General features: G+C 42.7%; 1 protein-coding gene across 1 annotated transcript in view; it reads right to left on the bottom strand.

The window, feature by feature from the left end:
* Positions 1-21,069, bottom strand: part of LOC311125327 (semaphorin-6D-like) — a 122,946-nt gene that overhangs the window by 52,249 nt on the left and 49,628 nt on the right. Inside the window, exon 3 of the mRNA XM_084158394.1 lies at positions 4,089-4,236. The gene's annotated coding sequence lies outside the window, so the exon portion shown is untranslated. The remainder of the gene's footprint in view (positions 1-4,088; positions 4,237-21,069) is intronic.

Genomic DNA, 21,069 nt, shown 5'->3' with positions numbered 1-21,069 from the left:
TGCAGGAATTCAAGCGGAGACCTAATTCTAAGGATACATAGGTGATTTGTAATAACAGGTATGGGGAATTTCCTAGGGCTCAAATATGAGGTGGGTGGATAGCACTTACAGATGGCGGTTTAGCTAGCTAGGGTAGATGGATAGCAACTATGGCTGGGTGGTTAGCTAACAAAGTGCTGGGCTGGGTTAACTGAGCAATTTAAAGCTAGCCAAATAGTATGTAACCTCAGCCCGGCTAATTTGTTTTGGGGCTAAAATTGTCATTGTTTATAGGCTATAACCCAGCTTTGAGAGTCACTCGAGGATTAAGGCCAATCGGTTAACATTTACATTTTAGTCATTTAGCAGACGCTCTTATCCAGAGCGACTTACATGAGCAATTAGGGTTAAGTGCCTTGCTCAAGGGCACATCGACAGATTTTTCACCTAGTCGGCTCGGGGATTAGAACCAGCAACCTTTCGGTTACTGGCACAACGCTCTTACCCACTAAGCTACCTGCCGCCCCACATACTGACCTAACATTATTTCCAGGAAAGTATCACTCACTTTACTAACTGCAACAACGTTTTATTTGAAAACTCACAAACGAAGTGAATCTTTCAAACGGAACACTGACTCTTGAATACTAACCAAGACCGGCAGGTGTGAGTAGGAAACTGGTCATAGCTAGAGTGTGTAGAGGGTGAATTTTCTACTATCTTCACACTGCTAGAAAGGGGCCTCCACATTGCGTGGATCTTTCTCCTCGAACCACATGGGGTGTGTGGTGAGGGCGGCATTGTGCAACCCCTTTCTTTGGAGGTCTACTTTTTGTTATTTTACTGAGATTCTGTACTCAGATGTTCAGGGTTTGAATGTTTTTTTGTTACCAGCGGTTCCAATATCATCTTGATGTACAAACATAATGCAACATATTACTAATTTCATTAAGTTGGTGTCCCTAAATGTGAATGGTTTGAACAATCCTATTAAGAGAAGTAAGGTTATTGCAAAAAATACAAAAGGAGAAAGCACAGGCAATATTCCTCCAAGAAACACATTTATCACAATTGGAACATGAAAAACTGAAAAAAGTTTGGTGGGGGTGGCGATCCTTATTCCAAACTCAGTTCATTTTGAAGGTATTAAGGAAAATGGGAAAATAGAACATAAAGAGGTAACATTCGTTAATGTTTATGCCCCTCCAGAGAGTGACAAGTTTTTACACATTTATAGTGCATTCGGAAAGTATTCAGACCCCTTGACTTATTCCACGTTTTGTTACGTTACAGCCTTATTCTAAAATTGATTAAATAACAATATCCCATAATGACAAAGCGAAAACAGGTTGTTCGAAATGTTTACATAAAAAAAAAAAATATGAAATACTTATTTACATAAGTATTCAGATCCTTTGCTATGATACTCAAAATTGAGCTCAGGTGCATCCTGTTTCCATTGATCATCCTTGAGATGTTTCTACAACTTGATTGGAGTCCACCTGTAGTAAATTCAATTGATTGGACATGATTTGGAAAGGCACACAGCTGTCTATATAAGGTCACAGATCTGGGTAAGGGTAAAAAAAAATGCTCTGCAGCATTGAAGGTCCCCAAGACTCTTCCTAGAGCTTGCCGCCCGGCTAAACTGAGCAAATCAGGCCTTGGTCAGGGAGGTGAACAAGAACCTGATGGTAACTCTGACAGAGCTCCAGAGTTCCTCTGTGGAGAAGGACAACCATCTCTGCAGCACTCCACCAATCAGGCCTTTATGGTAGAGTGGCCAGACAGAAGCCACTCCTTAGTAAAAGGCACATGACAGCCCGCTTGGAGTTTGCCAAAGGCGCCTAAAGGACTCTCAGAAGATGAGAAACAAGATTCTCTGGTCTGATGAAACCAAGATTGAACTCTTTGGCCTGAATGCAAAGCGTCACGTCTGGAGGAACCTGGCACCATCCCTACGGTGAAACACGGTGGTGGAGAAGCATCATGCTGTGGGGATGTTTTTCAGTGGCAGGGATTGGGAGACTAGTCAGGATTGAGGGAAAGATGAACGGCGCAAAGTACAGAGAAATCCTTGGGCTCTGTCAGAGTGACCATCAGGTTCTTGGTCACCTCCCTGGCCAAGGCCCTTCTTCCCCCGATTGCTCGGATTGGCCGGGCGGCCAGCTCTAGGAAGATTCTTGGTGGTTCCAAACTTCTTCCATTTAAGAATGATGGAGGCCACTGTGTTCTTGGGGACCTTCAATGCTGCAGACACCTTCCCCAGATCTGTGCCTCGACACAATCCTGTCTCGAAGCTCTACGGACAATTCCTGCGACCTCATGGCTTGGTTTCTTCTCTGACATGCACTGTCAACTGTGGAACCTTATATAAAGACAGCTGTGTGCCTTTCCAAATCATGTCCAATCAATAGAATTTACCAGAAATGGACTCCAATCAAGTTGTAGAAACATCTCAAGGATGATCAATGGAAACAGGGCATAGGCCCACCCACTTGGGAGCCAGGCCCAGCCAATCAGAATACTTTTTTTCCCCACAAAATGACTTTATGACAGACAGAAATACTCCTCAGTTTCATCAGCTGTCCGGGTGGCTGGTCTCAGACGATCCCGCAGGTGAAGAAGCCGGATGTGGAGGTCCTTGGCTAGCGTGGTTACAAGTGGTCTCCAGTTGTGAGGCCGGTTGGACATACTGCCAAATTCTCTAAAATGATGTTGGTGGCGGCTTGTGGTAGAGAAATGAACATTCAATTCTCTGGAACATTCAATTCTCTGGCAACATTTCTGGTGGGCATTCCTGCAATCAGCATGCCAATTGCACACCCCTCAAAACTTGAGACATCTGTGGCATTGTGTTGTGTGACAAAAAGAAAACCTGGGACAGTACAGGTGAAAACCCCATAATCAAACAAACACAATATTCAGAATGTACAAAGTGGACATTCTATACAGGGTCAGTATATTTTCAATGTCCTCCCTTTCGGCTTAAGGTATGCCCCATTATCAAATGATTTAAAACTGACCCTATGTTGACCACTCAGCTGGGTGTGAGTGAGGAAAGGCTACCCCTGCAATTACATTTGAGAATCATCTCACATGCTTTTCCAGTAGTCCATTTAGCATCAGAAACCCTAAGCACAGCTGAAAATTCATGTGAGCCAACCTTCTATCCAAATACTGACTAAAATGAATTGCTGTGGAACAATGACTGACAACTCGTCAACACTGGCCAAAACTAACAGGGTTTCCCCACACCTGGGCTGAATGGTCTACCCACGCCTCTGTTGAGTGTTACTGTGTCTATTTTCACCTTTACTCTCAGCAACCTTCCCTGCACAAAGCCAACCTTGGCACACCTGACAGTGCAGCAGTCCCATGTAATCCCACACAAAGGATTCTGCCAACATGGCTGATAGGAGGACAAGAGCCGCGAGGAGACCCATCTGTCCGAAACAAGAACTTCTCCACAGCCCGTGAGCTAACCAGGGCCATCTAGTCACTCAAAGGGCCTTAACGAAGGGCCTTACCATGACTGAACAAAACATATTTTCTCATGTCTCTCGTGTCCCTCTGCAGCACACATATGTTGAGCAATATGTTTGGAACATCGAGTCGCAATAAAATCACAGTGTCGAATCTCAATACATATAGAATCGTGAGAATTGCAATACATTTCGTATTGGCCCCTAACTATAGTGTTAATATCGTATTGTGAGGTCCCTAGCAATTCCCAGCCCTAGTGAAAACATTGAGAGATCAGAGTAATATCGTTAGGGCCACACACAATGGATTTAGCTAACCATATGTCTCTCCGGAGCTTATACAAGTGCTGCCACTTTAGATATTGCGCCAGTAACTGCATCAAGGTTGTGATCGGCATTGCTATAGGGGGATTACAATACCTTGGCTTTGGGACTTTGCTGATCAAGTAAAGTGCATTATGAAATCAAAATCGCTGGGCTGAGAATAGAAGTTGGGACATTGATCAAATTCAATCACCCAAGATGCCCTCTCCCATGGTGCTGTTGCTTTTACATACTGCTCCACTGAGCTCAAAGAGAAATCTAACCATGTCCGCAATAGGAGAGAAACTCGTTGATACTCACAGTCTTGAACCTGCTGAGACTGGCAGATGCAGCATGCAATCAGTCACTATCGTCGAAGTTCACAGGAAGTGGATGAAACAATGGTTCAGAAAGAAGAGATGGAGGTGGAAGGTGGGGGTGGACCCCCGCAGTGGTCCTCAGCAAAGTCCTGTGATAACAAGAAGAACAACATTTAATCAGAAACGTTGACTTTTCTAAACACGCAACAAAATGGCCCAGTCTAGTTTTCGCTTCACCCCTCTGACCGTCCAATCCAGGGTTTGTGATTGTAGTTAGGGAGACAGAGTGGGAGAGAGAGGGCCTCCTAACGTAATCCGCATACAAACATCCTGATAAACAGATAACCGGGAGACATTAACAAATCCATCTGTTTGGGGTGCAGTGGAGGCCAAGAGTGGTTGACTCAAAACTTCAAATGGTGACCTCAACATGGTCCCCTATTAGTGGGGCATGGCGGTCAGTGGCATTAGGTTTGACTGACGACATCCAAGTAAATAGATCTCTATCATAAAATGACGGCACAATCTGTCTGTCTGCAAATTTAACTATTTTAATTCCAATAAATAAATAAAGATAAAGTAAAGAACTATCATTAGAATAACTTAATTCCTTACTGTGCTATTAGATCACTATTAAACAAAAACAATAATGCTAAAAGTAGCCTATTTCCTGGATTTGACATACTAACTTTTTACTGGAGGGAACGTTTTTGTTGAATAACCTTTACTAATCAGATTTTTTTAACGAAGTCTTGGTCCAATTATAATTGAACTTGACTAACGAGAGTGAGCTCAAGAGTTAAACACACAATGGAGCCCACAGGAGACTGGCTGAGGCACTCTAATCTAATCTTACCAGAGAGGAACATGACCACTGAGGTGAGGCCAGATAACAAACCTGCTACCGTGGCAACGGCAACCCAGAGAGACCACCTGGCCAATAGGAAGCCGAATAAGAGACGAATCGAAAGGCTCTAAGCCCTCAGGCCTTGTAATGGCCCTATTGTTATGATCCATCATCCGTCTGTATTATCCTGTCACTGGCTTTTTATCTTGTACTTTCTCCAACAAAACAATGTTTGAGGGTTTTATCCTGATATGCCGTTTTGCCCATTTCACCCTCTGATGCCATTCCCATTCTCAATCTGGCCGTCAGCTCGACTTCCTCTGTTTGAGTCAGGATTTGTAATACAGATCATTTTTTATTCCACAACAAGCCCAGTTGTTGCCTTTCTGTTGATCTACAGTCTCTTTATCATCACTCTTTCTTCATTCTGTTGCCCTTTCATTTTAGAAATGCCTCTGTTTATATCGCTTATTCCACGATAATGGTGTTCTCTTTATGATCTTTTTACACTGCCAATGGGTTTTTAGTACATAAAGTCTGAAAATCTATATGTCACTCTAACATAATTTTCCATCACAATGGAGTCGTTTGTACTGTATTGGACAAACTTCATTGGGTGCATGCTTAAACAAGTTGTCTATCTGTCTGGTTGTTTTATTACTGGATTAATTGGATGTTTGGCTGACACCAGGCAGCTGTTCAGAGTTGGTCTTTCAATGGCTTTATTTTTGGGCCAATTAATTACTCCATTGATGTATTTTGGAGATTTAATCTACAATAGGACACCGATCTGAGAGACTGATTGTGTAAAAGGGTTTGGCCTGTGACAGCTACCTCTCATGGCCAACATATCTAGAGGGAATCTATCTGGATTTTACCATGAGACAAAGACCAATAAATAAAGGAAGAGAGAGAGGCAGAGAATGAGAGCAGGCAGAAATGGAGTGATGCAGAGGTAAAGAAAATGGAAATATGAAAGAATGATGCAGTGGACTTAGAGTAGAAGTGGGGGGGTGCAGGGTTGAATAAGTGGCAGAGAGAAAGACAGCTGCAATAAAGAGAAGTATTGATAAAGGAGGCTGCAGTCCTATAATGGGTTTACAATTGGCTGATGCAGTTACAGGTGTGTGTTTTATACTTTGCTACAAAGTCCCTATAGTGAGTTCAGAGAGAGTTCATCTGATCTAGGGTTTTTAAGCCAAACTGTATCAGCAAAAAGAGACAGCATAGCCTGACAAAAACAGACAGCATCTCTTCGGGTAGACTTGGACACACTCCAGCTGATTTTTCATCAGCTATCAGTACAAGTTTATTTACTAAACACAACTATCCAGGTAATAACAACTTGTGTGATGACAGTGTCTTTGTTCAACTTTTTTTGTTCATCCCTATTTAATTAAAGATTTTTAAGTTTGAAATGATAGGGCTCAATGCTGAGTATACCAGAGTAAAAAAAATAAAAATAAAAAAGCCTACAAGATGGACAAGTTTTCATCAAGTGAGCCCTTAGAGAAACCATCTTTACTTTTTAATGGAGTCTGTCAAACTTCCACTAAAGCGAGTGCAAAGACGAATAAGTGCTCCAGAAACTTTACTCTGAATTAGTCTAATGTTCAGAAGTGATTTGGCTGGGTGTATAAGCACCTATTTTTCCCGCTTGTTTGAGTTCCTAGTTCCGAGGTGCCCATTTTCTCATTCATCTTCGAGCCAATCTCCTTTTCAATCTGACTTAAACCACAGCAACACTTCTCTCAATGTGTCCCTCAAGAACAAAGATGGTTCCTCAAGTAGATAGAGCCTGAGAGCTAGCAGACATGGTTGTGACCAATGATTAATGAGTTCTAACGAGTATCCCGGCCTGCCTTAACCAGAGTACATTTTCTCAATCCGTCCCCGTGGCAACACCGGGTCGTAATGAGGCTCATCCTCGTTAGGCCATGATTCATTGACTCCACTCCCCCTCACACTTAATGAAAACCTCTGCTTCCTTCCTCCTCCTTTTTCCTTTCAACTCAACTTCTCCCCTCTAAATGTCCATCCCTCTTTCTCAAACACGCCCTCCTCGCCGATCCTTTGGTTTGTATTAGGACTCCTGACTTTCTTCCTGTCTCATCCCGGTCTCACTTTCTCTCCAGTGTTCTATTCTTTCACTACTTTATTCCCCCCTCACTCTTCGTGTTCGGTCTCTTGTCTTCTTTTCTGTCACTTCTCATCCATCGCTGTCCAACAGCTTGACAGTTAGATCGGAACCGTCACTTTTGATCAATGGGTGTGACCTCACTTCCTGTTACGAAACGAGCACATCAATAAATGATTCACTTCTTCCTGTTGCCCAACCAATCAGGCCATTTCAAGTCTGTTCTGAGTCACAGAAGACATTAGTTCCACTGAACAGTGCTGAACATCCTTGTGGGGTAACCATAAAGATTCCCAATGACTCACAAACCATGGCTGAGAGCTTTTCATCACGGGAGGAATGTTACTACTCTACACTAGAGAGTTCTAATGATACAATCCCCGCTGATATTTTGTGGATGGGACTCAGAGGGGAGAGAATGTCTATTGAAATTAGTTTGTGTGTGTGTGTGTGTGTGTGTGTGTGCACCTTTGTGTATGTGTGTCCAACGGAGATGATGCATCTCAGCCCCTCTGGAAGCCATTTGCTGGTTGCCCTTGGTAACAGGTGGTGAGGGACCTCTGCTTTAACAGGGTGTAATAAGAATCAATGTCATCACTGCCCAACAGGCGGAATGATCAATACGCCCTCCCACCAGCCATACTGGAGGGACACGGGCACACTTACACACACGTCAGAGCTTCACGTTTTCCAGAACCCCCCCTCCTCCACACACACACTAGAGCCACCACAGCCACTCTTCTCAGAGCACTTCTACTATAACCTCATCTTAACAGATGCCGTGGGGCTCAGCTATGGTCAATGAGGGGAATACAAGGAGCTGATTGGCTGAATCACTGATGGGATTACAACCGTAGTAAGGTGTGTGCAGCAAGGTCAAGGATTGGCCCGGTTTAACTTGCCATGCCCCTACAGACCCTTTGGGGGTGGTTTTGAAGTTTAAACAATGGTGGGTGTGTTATTCAAGGGGTTAGGCTTGAGCAAAATTTTGCTGACATATTTTTTACTTGTCTACTTTTCAACTACCACATTGGCAAACAGGCTGTTATGTTTAAAAATATGCAGGCTTTATGACAAGTCAGTACTCATATTCTCTGCCCCAGTTCTAAAGGAAAAACAAAATACATTCCTATACACAGCTCAATAATACGCCAACATCAATATCAAGCCTGTTTTCATTACAAAATTGAATAACGGAGTGCCACAGGCGTTAATCTCGGGATCCACGGGTTTGTCTGTCTGTGTTAATTCTAGGATATGCCATTTGGGACATCGCAGGATATTACACACTGTAGCGACGAGACAAAGACGAGTTGTGCTTTCACTGTCCACTCTGATTTTGCTCTTATCGTCAGCTGGGTAATCAGAATGGCTTACTGCCTGATGACAAACAATGTCCAGGCGAACAGAGACACGATGGACATTGTCATAGACATACACAGGCAGGCAGGCAGGCAGGCAGACACTCACAGTTCATCCATATCTCCTACAGTATAAGCATAACTGTTTTTCTTCCATTGGAGCAGACTTAAGGGAGGATGCATTCCAACACTAAGGGCTTGAACAAGATGTCAAATCAGGACTGAGCAATTAACCCCAATTAACCCCAATTATGGGGCAAACTGTGACAAGGGGATGAACAAAGCAAGGTCTCAAACTCTTTTATTGCCACCTGTCTCTCCATAACTCTCATACACTGCAGTCCAAAAGAGGCAAAAACAACGTTGGTCTTTTTGTTGCAGGGAAATTGTCAACACGAAAGGAGAAGAGGGTGGAGAGGAAGAGGAGAGGATGGAAAAGATGGGAAGAGAGGATAAACAAAGATGTTATAAGAAGAAAGACGGAAGATGGAGAGAAGAGTGAGTGTAAGGAAAGGAGCAGAGAATATTGAGAGAGGGGTGGAAGAGTGCAGACAGATCGAGATGAAGAGGAAGAAGAATGGTAGAGAAGAAGAGATAGGGGGAAAGAGAGAAAGAGGGAGAAAGGGAGAGAGAAGAGGGAGCGAGAGAGAGAGATAGAGAAACAGAGCAAGAGAGTAGCCAGGCAGAACTAATTGAAGACCCAATGCTGAGGTGGAGTGGGCGTAGGTGCCTCTGTGTTGCCTGGAGCGACTGCACAAGGCGGTTGTTGCCCCCCCCCCTCCCCTCCGGCTGATGATGGAATGTGCTAACTGGATCAGACGGATTACAGATGTCTACGGACGCAGGCTAAGTGTTTGTGTGTAGGTGTGTAGGTGTGTGTGTGTGGCTTTATGATTGTGTCCTTATGGGTGCTTTTGTGACTTACAGAGAATTATGTTTCTAATTCTTAGAGACCGGTTTCAGATGCAACCACTACTCACAAGAGTGACATTGTGTGTGTATCATGCAATATTTTGCATATTTGTGTGTGGGTAGGCATGCATAACGTGTCTGTACATTGGAGGAAGTCTCATAATAAAAGTACTTTATTAAAGAGTTGGTGCTTGCTAGTGTACCAAATGTAGTTATGAGTATACAGCTCACACACATTCACGTGGGCTGGGTTGGTCCACAATAATTTATATCCTATGAAAAACGTATTATCCCTAGTGTTTCACCGTAGAGTTCATTGAATGCTCACGTATAAACTCCATAGCTCATTAAACCGATGCTCCTGCACGCCATGTGGGCTAGCCAAAGTCTCTCACTGTGCTTGGGCAGTGAACCCACAGGAAAAACTATACTTCCCTTAGTTCCACATATGTTGGCCAGATGACCCAGATGACAGTCATACTACAGTAAGGGGGCTAGACTGAGTCAAGACTGAGACCGGGAGGGGGACAAGGAGCCCGAGACTGAGAAAAACATGAGTCCAATTCAAGACCATGATTGTAATTTTGTCAAATCGCCACCATAGTAAGAGTTCAAAATGTACAGTATTTCTCTGTTCATATTTCAGAAGAACATATGGATTCTTTAGACATTCAGAATGGTAAGAAAAATGCATGCTGAGGGAAAATAGAGCCACTCTACAAATTATTACTAACCCAAACACAGTGGGGAACAATGAGGGCCTTCTACGCCTTCAGAGAAGGGTTAAGGATTTATAAAATAGTGATAATAATAAGAAAATAAATAAAAATTCTAAATATATAATTGTTTTCAATGATGTTCTGAATTAATCTATTCGGTTTTTGTTGGAATGGAAAGGGTTAACACTGAAGAGAAAAAATTATCAATCAGGATTTTTCTTTGGCGGTTTCTGGGGAGATAAATCTAGCTAGCTAAGTCAACCATTGGCTAGGGCATCAGAAGCTAGATAGAAGGCATCTGCCATTCAAATGTACTAGGGCAAAATTTGTGAGTGACAGTGGAATCAACCAATAAAATTTGTGACTCGTTTCAGGAAACTAGGCGTATGTCGCGCATCACTACTTCACAGGAGAGCCATTTGAACGTAAACTTTATTTTTTAATCCACTTTCTGGAGGACCGAGTTTTGAAATCAGTGGAATGCCAGGTGGAATTAGAGTATGATAGCTAAGGAGATGGAGAAAATTCTGGCGTTTGATTGCAAATATGCAGAGGGAGTCGAAAAGAGAACACACAGAAGGTTGTTGTATAAAACACCCGTCTCCGGATTACATCTTCAAACTAAGGGCAACCATGGCATCCGTGACAGAGAGGGAGAAGTGTCTATCATGTATACGGGTAAGATAGTCTAGCTAGCTACATTTTCAGATATTACACGTTTCTAATTTTGTCAGAAAGTTGTTTTCATTTCAAGTTAAAGCGTACTGTTAGCTAGCTAGCTAGCTGATGTTAGCTAGCTGGCTGGCTAGCTAACGTTATGTGTATGATCTGTGTAGTAATATTATTTGTATCTCAGAGCCATTTCCATTGCTAGTTATAGACTAATGTTAGCTAGCTAGCTAGCTAACATTGTACCTGGTTGGTTAGTTACCTGCAGATTCATGCAGGGTAGTAACGTTATGAGTTGGGATTATGGTTCATTGTTTAGCTAGTTAGCTAGCTACATATCTAAACAAAAGACTCCACTATGCAAGTAACCATTTCAATAGACTGTTCATGATGTCACTGCGACAACTGTCGATAGATGTATCTGGTAAATTCGCTCTGGTCATCTACTCCGATTTCAGAGCATTCTCATCAGTGTGCCAGAGCGCAGAATAACAGACGAATTTACAAACGCTCAACACCCATTGAATATGGCCGGTGTCAGTAAACGTTGGTAAAAAAGTGTCATTAAATTGTTGCCAGCAGCTTTGGTTGTTTAGTACATGGCCTCACATGTGAATCCTTAAAGAGATGGGAGGGGCTAAGGCTTAAGAGGGTGTGAACGATGCTGAATGGGTGTAGACAAAGAAGACCTCTCCAGTAGGTTTACCAAAACATTCAAGGGACGTTTTCTCAAAAGTGAGGTTACAAGTTTATCAACTTTAAAAGCAGAATTACTTTCCCATTGTTCCTCAACTGTAGTGTATGACATACCATTTTCTAGCTCTGAGTCTCTACTTTTATCCAATGTAAAAAACACAATTTCAAATGTTTCTACATAAGACCGAATCGAGCCAGTCGGTCAAATTTGGACTTGTAATGGGTGGGACCATTTTGACAAAAGACGTATGGAAACTTCTGCCTTCTCAAAGGCCAACAGGTCACTGCGCAACAGCAAGCCCACAGTTTAGCTAGCTATCTTTTGTTGTAGGCTAGTTTGCAGCGGCTGCAGCTGGTGTTATCGAATAGGATGTTGTTGCTCATTTGTTAGCTTCTCCCTTTTCAAGAATAACTTTCAACAAGAAGTTAAGTTTAAAATGATCATCATCTGGTGAGTGGAATTGTGTTTTTTATTGGAGCTTGCTTGCTGTTAGCCATCTCTTTGAAAATAACTTGTGTGTGAAACATTGTTGCATTTAAACTTTAGGTCACCGGTTACTTTGTGTGCTAAACATGAAATGTTTTTTGCAATGGGAAGTAATAGTTGTACATTTCGATTAGGAAATTATTAGCCTAATGGTTGTGTTTTTGTATTCTTATGATTGGGACCTACTGGCTTATTATGTCAGAGTGAATAGGCCCTGTGTAGCTCAGTTGGTAGAGCATGGCGTTTGCAACGCCAGTATTGTGGGTTCGATTCCCACGGGGGCCAGTATGAAAAATGTATGCACTCACCAACTGTAAGTCACTCTAGATAAAAGCGTCTGCTAAATGACTAAAATGTAAATGTAAATGAATGGACTGCTTATCTTTAACATCATGCTGTGCATGACTGCTGTCTTTCCATTTGCCCCATCTAGTGGTGCCTGGAGATGTGGATGTATACAAAAATGTAGCCTACATTTTTCCAAATGGCCTGCCCAGCAAAGGAAAGAAGAATCCTGTGTTTTCCTATGGTTTTTTATACGTTTTCCTATATATTTTTAAGATTTGCACTCTCTAAATCATTTTTTAAAATAGAAAAACAACTAAAATGTGATGTTCTAAGTCCAGGGGGGGTGCTGAGGAGTATTTTTGTAATAATAATTTCTTATTTTTGCTCAATCTGATTGGGTGGGCCTGGCTCCACAATGCCGACGCCCATGATGCAAACAGCGCATGACGACTGAATTGCGCATCACAAATAGCCTACTAACTAAGACCTCGGACTAAACTTTTTCAATACCTGGTTTGCATATCCATTGTTGCCTTAGTTAGCATTTACTGGTAGATATCTTAAATTGAAACGTCTTTCCTACCTACTCCACCCGCTACCGATATCGTTCTTCTGTGAGCGGCTCCATGCCAAAACCAGTTGAGAGCTGTGCGCTCTTGCTGCCTGCAGATGATATTCCGCTGAAACTAGGCTGTGTGCTGCGCGCATGTGAATATATTTCACGTGCTTTGCGATTGTGTAGGCTACTTTGTGCATGATTTCTCTATTGTACTACATAACTAATAAATCGTATACCTCCACTACACTACTTTGATACATATCAATGGGGATTAAGAAGTGAGTATAAGAACAATAACAAAAAAGTGTGCATAGGGCCTCTACCTGCGTATAGCCTCCACTACGCCACTGGCCCTTAGTGTTTTACAAAAAGTGCACTCCTACATGAGTGCGCTGGTATTACCGTTGCTGTCCTTTCAGCATCACGAACCTGTCACACACTGAAGGCCTCGGTCCAATAGGTTCGCCAATGCGCAAACATGTCTATAACAGATATAAAGACTGCAGGTATTAATGTTTCAAGACAGGAGTGTATATATTTGGCCTGGCGAAGCGTTTCTATGCGCTTTCTGAATGGAAGCTGACAATTATGAGTTTTCTACTCCACTGGTCTCGGCTGGTCTTGGGAAGAAATCCTCACTGTCCGAGACGAGTCAAGACCGAGTACAAATGTATCCGACACAGAGTCAAGACCGAGACACTCAAAAGTGGTCTCGAGTCCTACAACACTGGTAAAAACTATATTCCATTAGCTTTCATCACTCCAACTCGTTGCCATATTTAACATTTCAGCCACAAGTATTTGAATAACAGTTACTTTGTTAGCACTCAGCTGATATAAATAAACCAAACTCTGTTCAGTTGGCCACTCTAAACATCAGCTGTGACTGTGCTGTGTGCTCTTTGTACAAGTGCTTGGTTCGGCCAACCACAGGATCTTTGTCTTGACCCTTTTCAGTTGGGTTGTAGGCTAATGGCTGTATGTCCTACATTGTACTCCTGAGTGGCGCAGTGGTCTAAGGCACTGCATCGCAATGCTAACTGTGCCACTAGAGATCCTGGTTCGAATCCAGGCTCTGTCGCTGCCGGCCGCGACCGGGAGACTCATGGGCGGCGCACAATTGGCCCAGCGTCGTCCAGGGGAGGGAATGGCCGGCAGGGATGTAGCTCAGTTGATAGAGCATGGCGTTTGCAACGCCAGGGTTGTGGGTTCGATTCCCACGGGGGGCCAGTATAAAAAAAATATGTATTCACTAACTGTAAGTCGCTCTGGATAAGAGCGTCTGCTAAATGACAAAAAATATATATATATAATAATAAACAACAAAAACAAAAACAAAATATATATATATATATATAAATCAATATAAAAAAAAAAAGAAAAAAAAAGATGCCTGTCATCAAAACAGCTGAATAACATAGAAAATCATGGGTATAGAAAACCGAAAATCAATAATGTGAGATATTAATCACTAATCCAGTTCACACATTGTGTCATTTTAGCAACTCAACACACTAAGCCCTACCATTAACAAATGCATAATTAAATTACTATTATGAGCTCTGTGTACAATAGGCACTTAGACACATATCTAAGATCATCTTAAATGTTTCACATCCTAATCTTAACATATAAGTGATCAACTGCAAAACTGACTTTATATCAGTCTATGGATGACTAACTCCTCCTTATTGTTATGATGATGTTGTGAAAGATGTAGGTCTACTTACTGATAAACGACTATAGGCTTTAGTAAATCTCTCTATAAGACTATAGCAGAGATTATGGCCTCTAGTGAATTAAAGGGGATGAGGGGAAACTATCACTGGGATTTGAGTGCCCAGAAAGCCTATATTTAATGTTGTGATGTTTCTTAAAGGGATATGGAGATGTTTAGGCATGCAATTAGTCATGATGAATGACAATTACTAATGATACTTAATTTGTGAATGGGTTGTCACAAAGAACATTCATGTTCTATATTAACGACATGCTGAACAAATGTACATTTACATGCAGAAATGCACGGGTCTATATTGTAAATATATAATTTACAATGTCCATATGTGCATTCACAACCATAAAGAAGACAACTGGTCTTGCACCTTTAAAGGAGCGCCACACTTGGGAGAGATTTGTTTTTATCTGGCACAGACCATGACATATCTTCCACAGGTGATGTCAGAGAACCGTAACGAAGTGAGCCTGGAGCTCTAAATCATCATGTCCTCCCTTGACACACACACACACACACACACACACACACACACACACTTTGCCTCAATCCTCACTACTTCCAAAACAATTGTCACCAACCCACACAACTCACCCTCCTTTAATTGGCTCCTCAGGAGTTTGAGGCATGTTCTAATTGGCTCCTTTGGTGTTCCTGGACCGCTCTAATTGGCTGAGAGAGTAGGTGTGAACCGTCTAAAAGAAAAGGTCCCCCTAGCAACCCCATTATAGAAATGCTGCTGACTGACAAGAAGACTTGCCACTTCTGGTGACAAGGCTTGTTTGTCGGTGTCTGGAGGTTATTGGACGAAGAAAATAAAAAACAACAATAACATCCGCTTTGCTTGACGTCACGAGTAGTGTGTCTCAAAGACACTTTTCAGACAATGCCATGTTTTGACAGGGTCCACTTTATGGCTCACTTTTTCAAGAGGGCTCTCTCTCCACTGATGTGGTATGATGGCAGATACAAGATTGAAACCAGAGCCCTCTGTGTGTGTGTGTGTGTGTGTCTGTTTACTGTATGCCCACTGTGAATATTCACACCCACGCGTTGATATTTACCCAAACTCCTGCCGATGCATCCCATTACCCTTCTAAAAAGCCCCTCACCGCCACCCGGCTGTCACCTGTATAAACACACACCGCCAACACAAACACACACACACTGCATACACACGCACAAAAAGTCACATACACACAAACACACCGGCAACAAAAACACACCCACCTATCGGTACAGAGGGCTCGGGGCTACATCACAAAAACAGAGACAAACTGAGAATACAAAATAATATTACAATCGGTCATTTAATAGACACCTTTATCCAAAAGCTCCTGCTAAATGAAGCTAACATATATTTAGAAGTATTCTTGTGGCCCTTGCGGGAATCAAACGCACCACGCTCTAACCTACTGAGCCGTCTGATACACAATAGATTTTAGTTATAATAATCTGAGGAGAGCAGTTATATTTTTCACAAATCCATTACTTAGGTGGTGTAGTGGATTCTGCCAAGACAAAATGTACTGTTGTGACCACCTGAAGTGCCAAAATGATTTCAATTGACCATTTATCCCACCCTCCATCATGGTGTAGGTCAAACTGTACAACTGCTTTCTTCTGGTTTCAACTGAACATATTGCCTCGATGTTGGTTTGGGGGCCAACTTGAGGAAAAAGTCTTATGTGGAAGTAAAATACAAGTAAACACTCCCCTAAAGTATAGGTTCCTGTTCAGAACACTTTACCCCATACCTCCCTCCCTAAAACAACCCTGCAATCCCCGCTGTACTTTCTCTCTCTGTCCAGACAAATCAAAGATAAGATAGCGGTCGAAAACAATCTCAGACAGTACGTGTGTTTGTGTCTGCGGTGTGTGTGTATAAACACAGATTGTAAGATATGTGGCAGTACACTCCTGCAGTCAACATCCCTCGGATTGAGACAGTTAATAATCTCCCCATGTCGTCTTCCATCTCTGCAAACATCATAAACACGCAACGCTCTCACTCTTTCCCTCACTCCTACAGGTCTCTGCTTCTTTTCCTCCTCCCCATCTGTCCGTCTTTGCCCTCTCACTCACCTTGACATCTCTATCCATTGCTCCGTTCCCTTCCTGCTGTTCCCTCCCTAGCACACACCCATCTTTCCATGTACACCCTCCATGCTCCCTGTAAACATGGCTGAGCCAGAGACACAGCTACCTATAATCCTCTCTATCTACACTGGCTGCCTTGTGATAGATATGGTTTGTCTTGTTTTGGCATTTAAGATAGAGACCCTCACTTTCGCAATCACTGATGGCTTACAGTACATGGGCTGAGGCCTGGTGTGTGTGTGAATTTCACTATGTGTACCTGTGGCCAAGAAATGCCTTCAGGCTTGACAAATCTCTACAAGGCCCAGAGGTTCAAAGGTTACAGGTTGCCCGAGGATACTCTGGAGTGTGGACCTAATTGTTCCTCTGCTGTTTAGTGGAACTGACTAATTTATGGTTGAGGTAAGGCAACCATAACCCTCCCAGTACTGATACTGAGAACCTCTTTGTGTGTCGGTGTGAGAGAGACCATGGACGTAAGTGTCTGTCTGTGTGAGTGTGTGTACATCTAACTATGTATCTGCCTATTTCTCTATGTGACAGGCCGCATCTGTCTGTAGGCGTGAAGAGAAACACAAATAGAAACCTTACAACACACAGCTCTCTCAGAAGTGGGGAATGCAGTGTTAAAGGCAGCCTTGGCATGTGTAGCATTTTGCCAGGTTCCAGGTGGAATCGAAAGCGTTGGGGCCCTCGTTCCACCCTAACACACCTCACATGGATGTTTTGGCATGGATAAAATGCTCAGAGATGAGCAGAAACCTCTGTATTACTCACAGCACTGTACTTTTTTTTTTTAGGGGGTAGATCACCTTTAATATTGCAGATAGATTGTAACTTCCATCAATGTAATTGTCTGCATCACTTCCAATTCCCCATATGTTTTTTCTCACACATACAGTGGGGAAAAAAAGTATTTAGTCAGCCACCAATTGTGCAAGTTCTCCCACTTAAAAAGATGAGAGAGGCCTGTATTTTTCATCATAGTCATAATTTTTTTTTCAAGAAAATCACATTGTAGGATTTTTAATGAATTTATTTGCAAATTATGGTGGAAAATAAGTATTTGGTCAATAACAAAAGTTTCTCAATACTTTGTTATATACCCTTTGTTGGCAATGACACAGGTCAAACGTTTTCTGTAAGTCTTCACAAGGTTTTCACACACTGTTGCTGGTATTTTGGCCCATTCCTCCATGCAGATCTCCTCTAGAGCAGTGATGTTTTGGGGCTGTCGCTGGGCAACACGGACTTTCAACTCCCTCCAAAGATTTTCTATGGGGTTGAGATCTGGAGACTGGCTAGGCCACTCCAGGACCTTGAAATGCTTCTTACGAAGCCACTCCTTCGTTGCCCGGGCGGTGTGTTTGGGATCATTGTCATGCTGAAAGACCCAGCCACGTTTCATCTTCAATGCCCTTGCTGATGGAAGGAGGTTTTCACTCAAAATCTCACGATACATGGCCACATTCATTCTTTCCTTTACATGGATCAGACGTCCTGGTTCCTTTGCAGAAAAACAGCCCCAAAGCATGATGTTTCCACCCCCATGCTTCACAGTAGGTATGGTGTTCTTTGGATGCAACTCAGCATTCTTTGTCCTCCAAACACGACGAGTTGAGTTTTTACCAAAAAGTTATATTTTGGTTTCATCTGACCATATGACATTCTCCCAATCCTCTTCTGGATCATCCAAATGCACTCTAGCAAACTTCAGACGGGCCTGGACATGTACTGGCTTAAGCTGGGGGACACGTCTGGCACTGCAGGATTTGAGTCCCTGGCGGCGTAGTGTGTTACTGATGGTAGGCTTTGTTACTTTGGTCCCAGCTCTCTGCAGGTCATTCACTAGGTCCCCCCGTGTGGTTCTGGGATTTTTGCTCACCGTTCTTGTGATCATTTTGACCCCACGGAGTGAGATCTTGCGTGGAGCCCCAAATCGAGGGAGATTATCAGTGGTCTTGTATGTCTTCCATTTCCTAATAATTGCTCCCACAGTTGATTTCTTCAAACCAAGCTGCTTACCTATTGCAGATTCAGTCTTCCCAGCCTGGTGCAGGTCTACAATGTTGTTTCTGGTGTCCTTTGACAGCTCTTTGGTCTTGGCCATAGTGGAGTTTGGAGTGTGACTGTTTGAGGTTGTGGACAGGTGTCTTTTATACTGATAACACGTTCAAACAGGTGCCATTAATACAGGTAACGAGTGGAGGACAGAGGAGCCTCTTAAAGAAGAAGTTACAGGTCTGTGAGAGCCAGAAATCTTGCTTGTTTGTAGGTGACCAAATACTTATTTTCCACCATAATTTGCAAATAAATTCATTAAAAATCCTACAATGTGATTTTCTGGATTTTTTTTTCTCTATTTGTCTGTCATAGTTGACGTGTACCTATGATGAAAATTACAGGCCTCTCTCATCTTTTTAAGTGGGAGAACTTGCACAATTGGTGGCTGACTAAATACTTTTTTCCCCCACTGTACACACACACACACACACACACACACACACACACACACACACATATATATATATAATACATATACATATCCTTTAAAAATATATATTTGCCTTTATTACTTTCCAACCCCACCACCCCTTTCCTAATTGGAGTAAACTAGTGAACAACAATGCTTAGGCCTCTACTTCCAGCTTATACATACTATATACATTTTATGGACACAGTCAATTTGACAATAATTCTATTTTGTTTGTTTTTACTCATGAACACAGCACTGTACTTGCCGAAGGATCTCTTTACGCTGTCCATGAGGGGCTGATTCAAAGTGAACATTTACATTACATTTTAGTCATTTAGCAGACGCTCTTATCCAGAGCGACTTACAGTTAGTGAATACATATTTTTTTATACTGGCCCCCCGTGGGAATCGAACCCACAACCCTGGCGTTGCAAACGCCATGCTCTATCAACTGAGCTACATCCCTGCCGGCCATTCCCTCCCCTACCCTGGACGACGCTGGGCCAATTGTGCGCCGCCCATGAGTCTCCCGGTCGCGGCCGGCTGCGACAGAGCCTGGATTCGAACCAGGATCTCTAGTGGCACAGTTAGCACTGCGATGCAGTGCCTTAGACCACTGCGCCACTCAGGAGTACGTGAACAGTGCATATACAATGAACGCACAATGTGCGTGTGATAAAATCACATCCTGTATATTCCAAACTCAGTGTCATCCATTGAGTAGTTTATCATAACATAGAAATAAACAGGTGCCAAATTCTCCATTGTCATTGTACGACTAGTCAGGTGATCAAGTATTAAGGAGGATAGCCACAAGAACTCTTTAAGTCTCTTTTAAAATTTCGTCAAAGATCCTCCTCCTTGTGTTCAACTTGAACAGCTGATCGAGATATTTTGTTTAAAAAAAGGCCCATATCTGGATTTAACAGAGCTCCCAGTCATGTTTTAAATTGCATAAGCCCTGAGCAGCCGACCATAGAGCAGAGGCCACATTTGGTCTAAGCTCCATTACTTTGGGCTTCCTATAATGTCAGCTTTACTGCCTCTTAAACACAATGCACACAGATCAGCAGTGTTAAGTCCTACTAGCCCATATATAACCCAGTCTTAATACCACACACACATATGTTATAAATACTGTATATGCACACAAAAAAACACACACACACACACACACACACACGAGTGTGTGCAAACATACACAGTAGAAATACACACACATGCACACACAGGCAATTACACATGCAAACAAACACACCCATGCAAACACACGTAAACAAAATAATCCACTCTGCCCAGCTACAATGCATTTGGAAAGTATTCAGACCCCTTGACTTTTTCCACATTTTGTTATGTCACAGCCTTATTCTAAAGTGGATTCAATCGTTTTTACCCCTTGTCAACCTACACACAATACCGCATAATGACAAAGCAAAAACTGATTTTAGTACATTTTTGCAAATTTATTAAAATGAAAACACTGAATTATCACATTTACGTTAGTATTCAGACCCTTTACTCAGTAGTTTGTTGAAGCCCCTTTGGCAGCGATTACAGCCTCGAGTCATCTTGGGTATGACGCTACAAGCTTGGCACACCGGTATTTGGGGAGTTTCTCCCATTTTTCTCTGCAGATCCTCTCAAGTTCTGTCAGGTTGGATGTGGAGCTTCACTGTACAGCTATTTTCAGGTATCTCCAAAGATGTTCAATCGGGTTCAAGTCTGGGCTTTGGCTGGGCCACTCAAGGACATTCAGAGACTTGTCCCAAAGTCACTCCTGCATTGTCTTGGCTGTGTGCTTAGGGTCGTTGTCCTGTTGGAAGGTGAACCTTCGCCCCAGTCTGAGGACCTGAGTGCTCTGGAGAAGGTTTTCATCAAGGATCTCTCTGTACTTTGCTATGTTAATCTTTCCCTCGATCCTGACTGTGGATCGAGTCCCTGCCACTGAAGAACATCCCCACAGCATGATGCTGCCACCACCATGCTTCACCGTAGG

Source organism: Coregonus lavaretus (genome assembly GCF_964263955.1).
Source record: "Coregonus lavaretus genome assembly, chromosome: 3".
Taxonomy (NCBI): Eukaryota; Metazoa; Chordata; class Actinopteri; order Salmoniformes; family Salmonidae; genus Coregonus; species Coregonus lavaretus.
The sequence above is the reverse complement of the archived record's forward strand: the minus strand, read 5'-3'. Positions and strand labels throughout refer to the sequence as shown.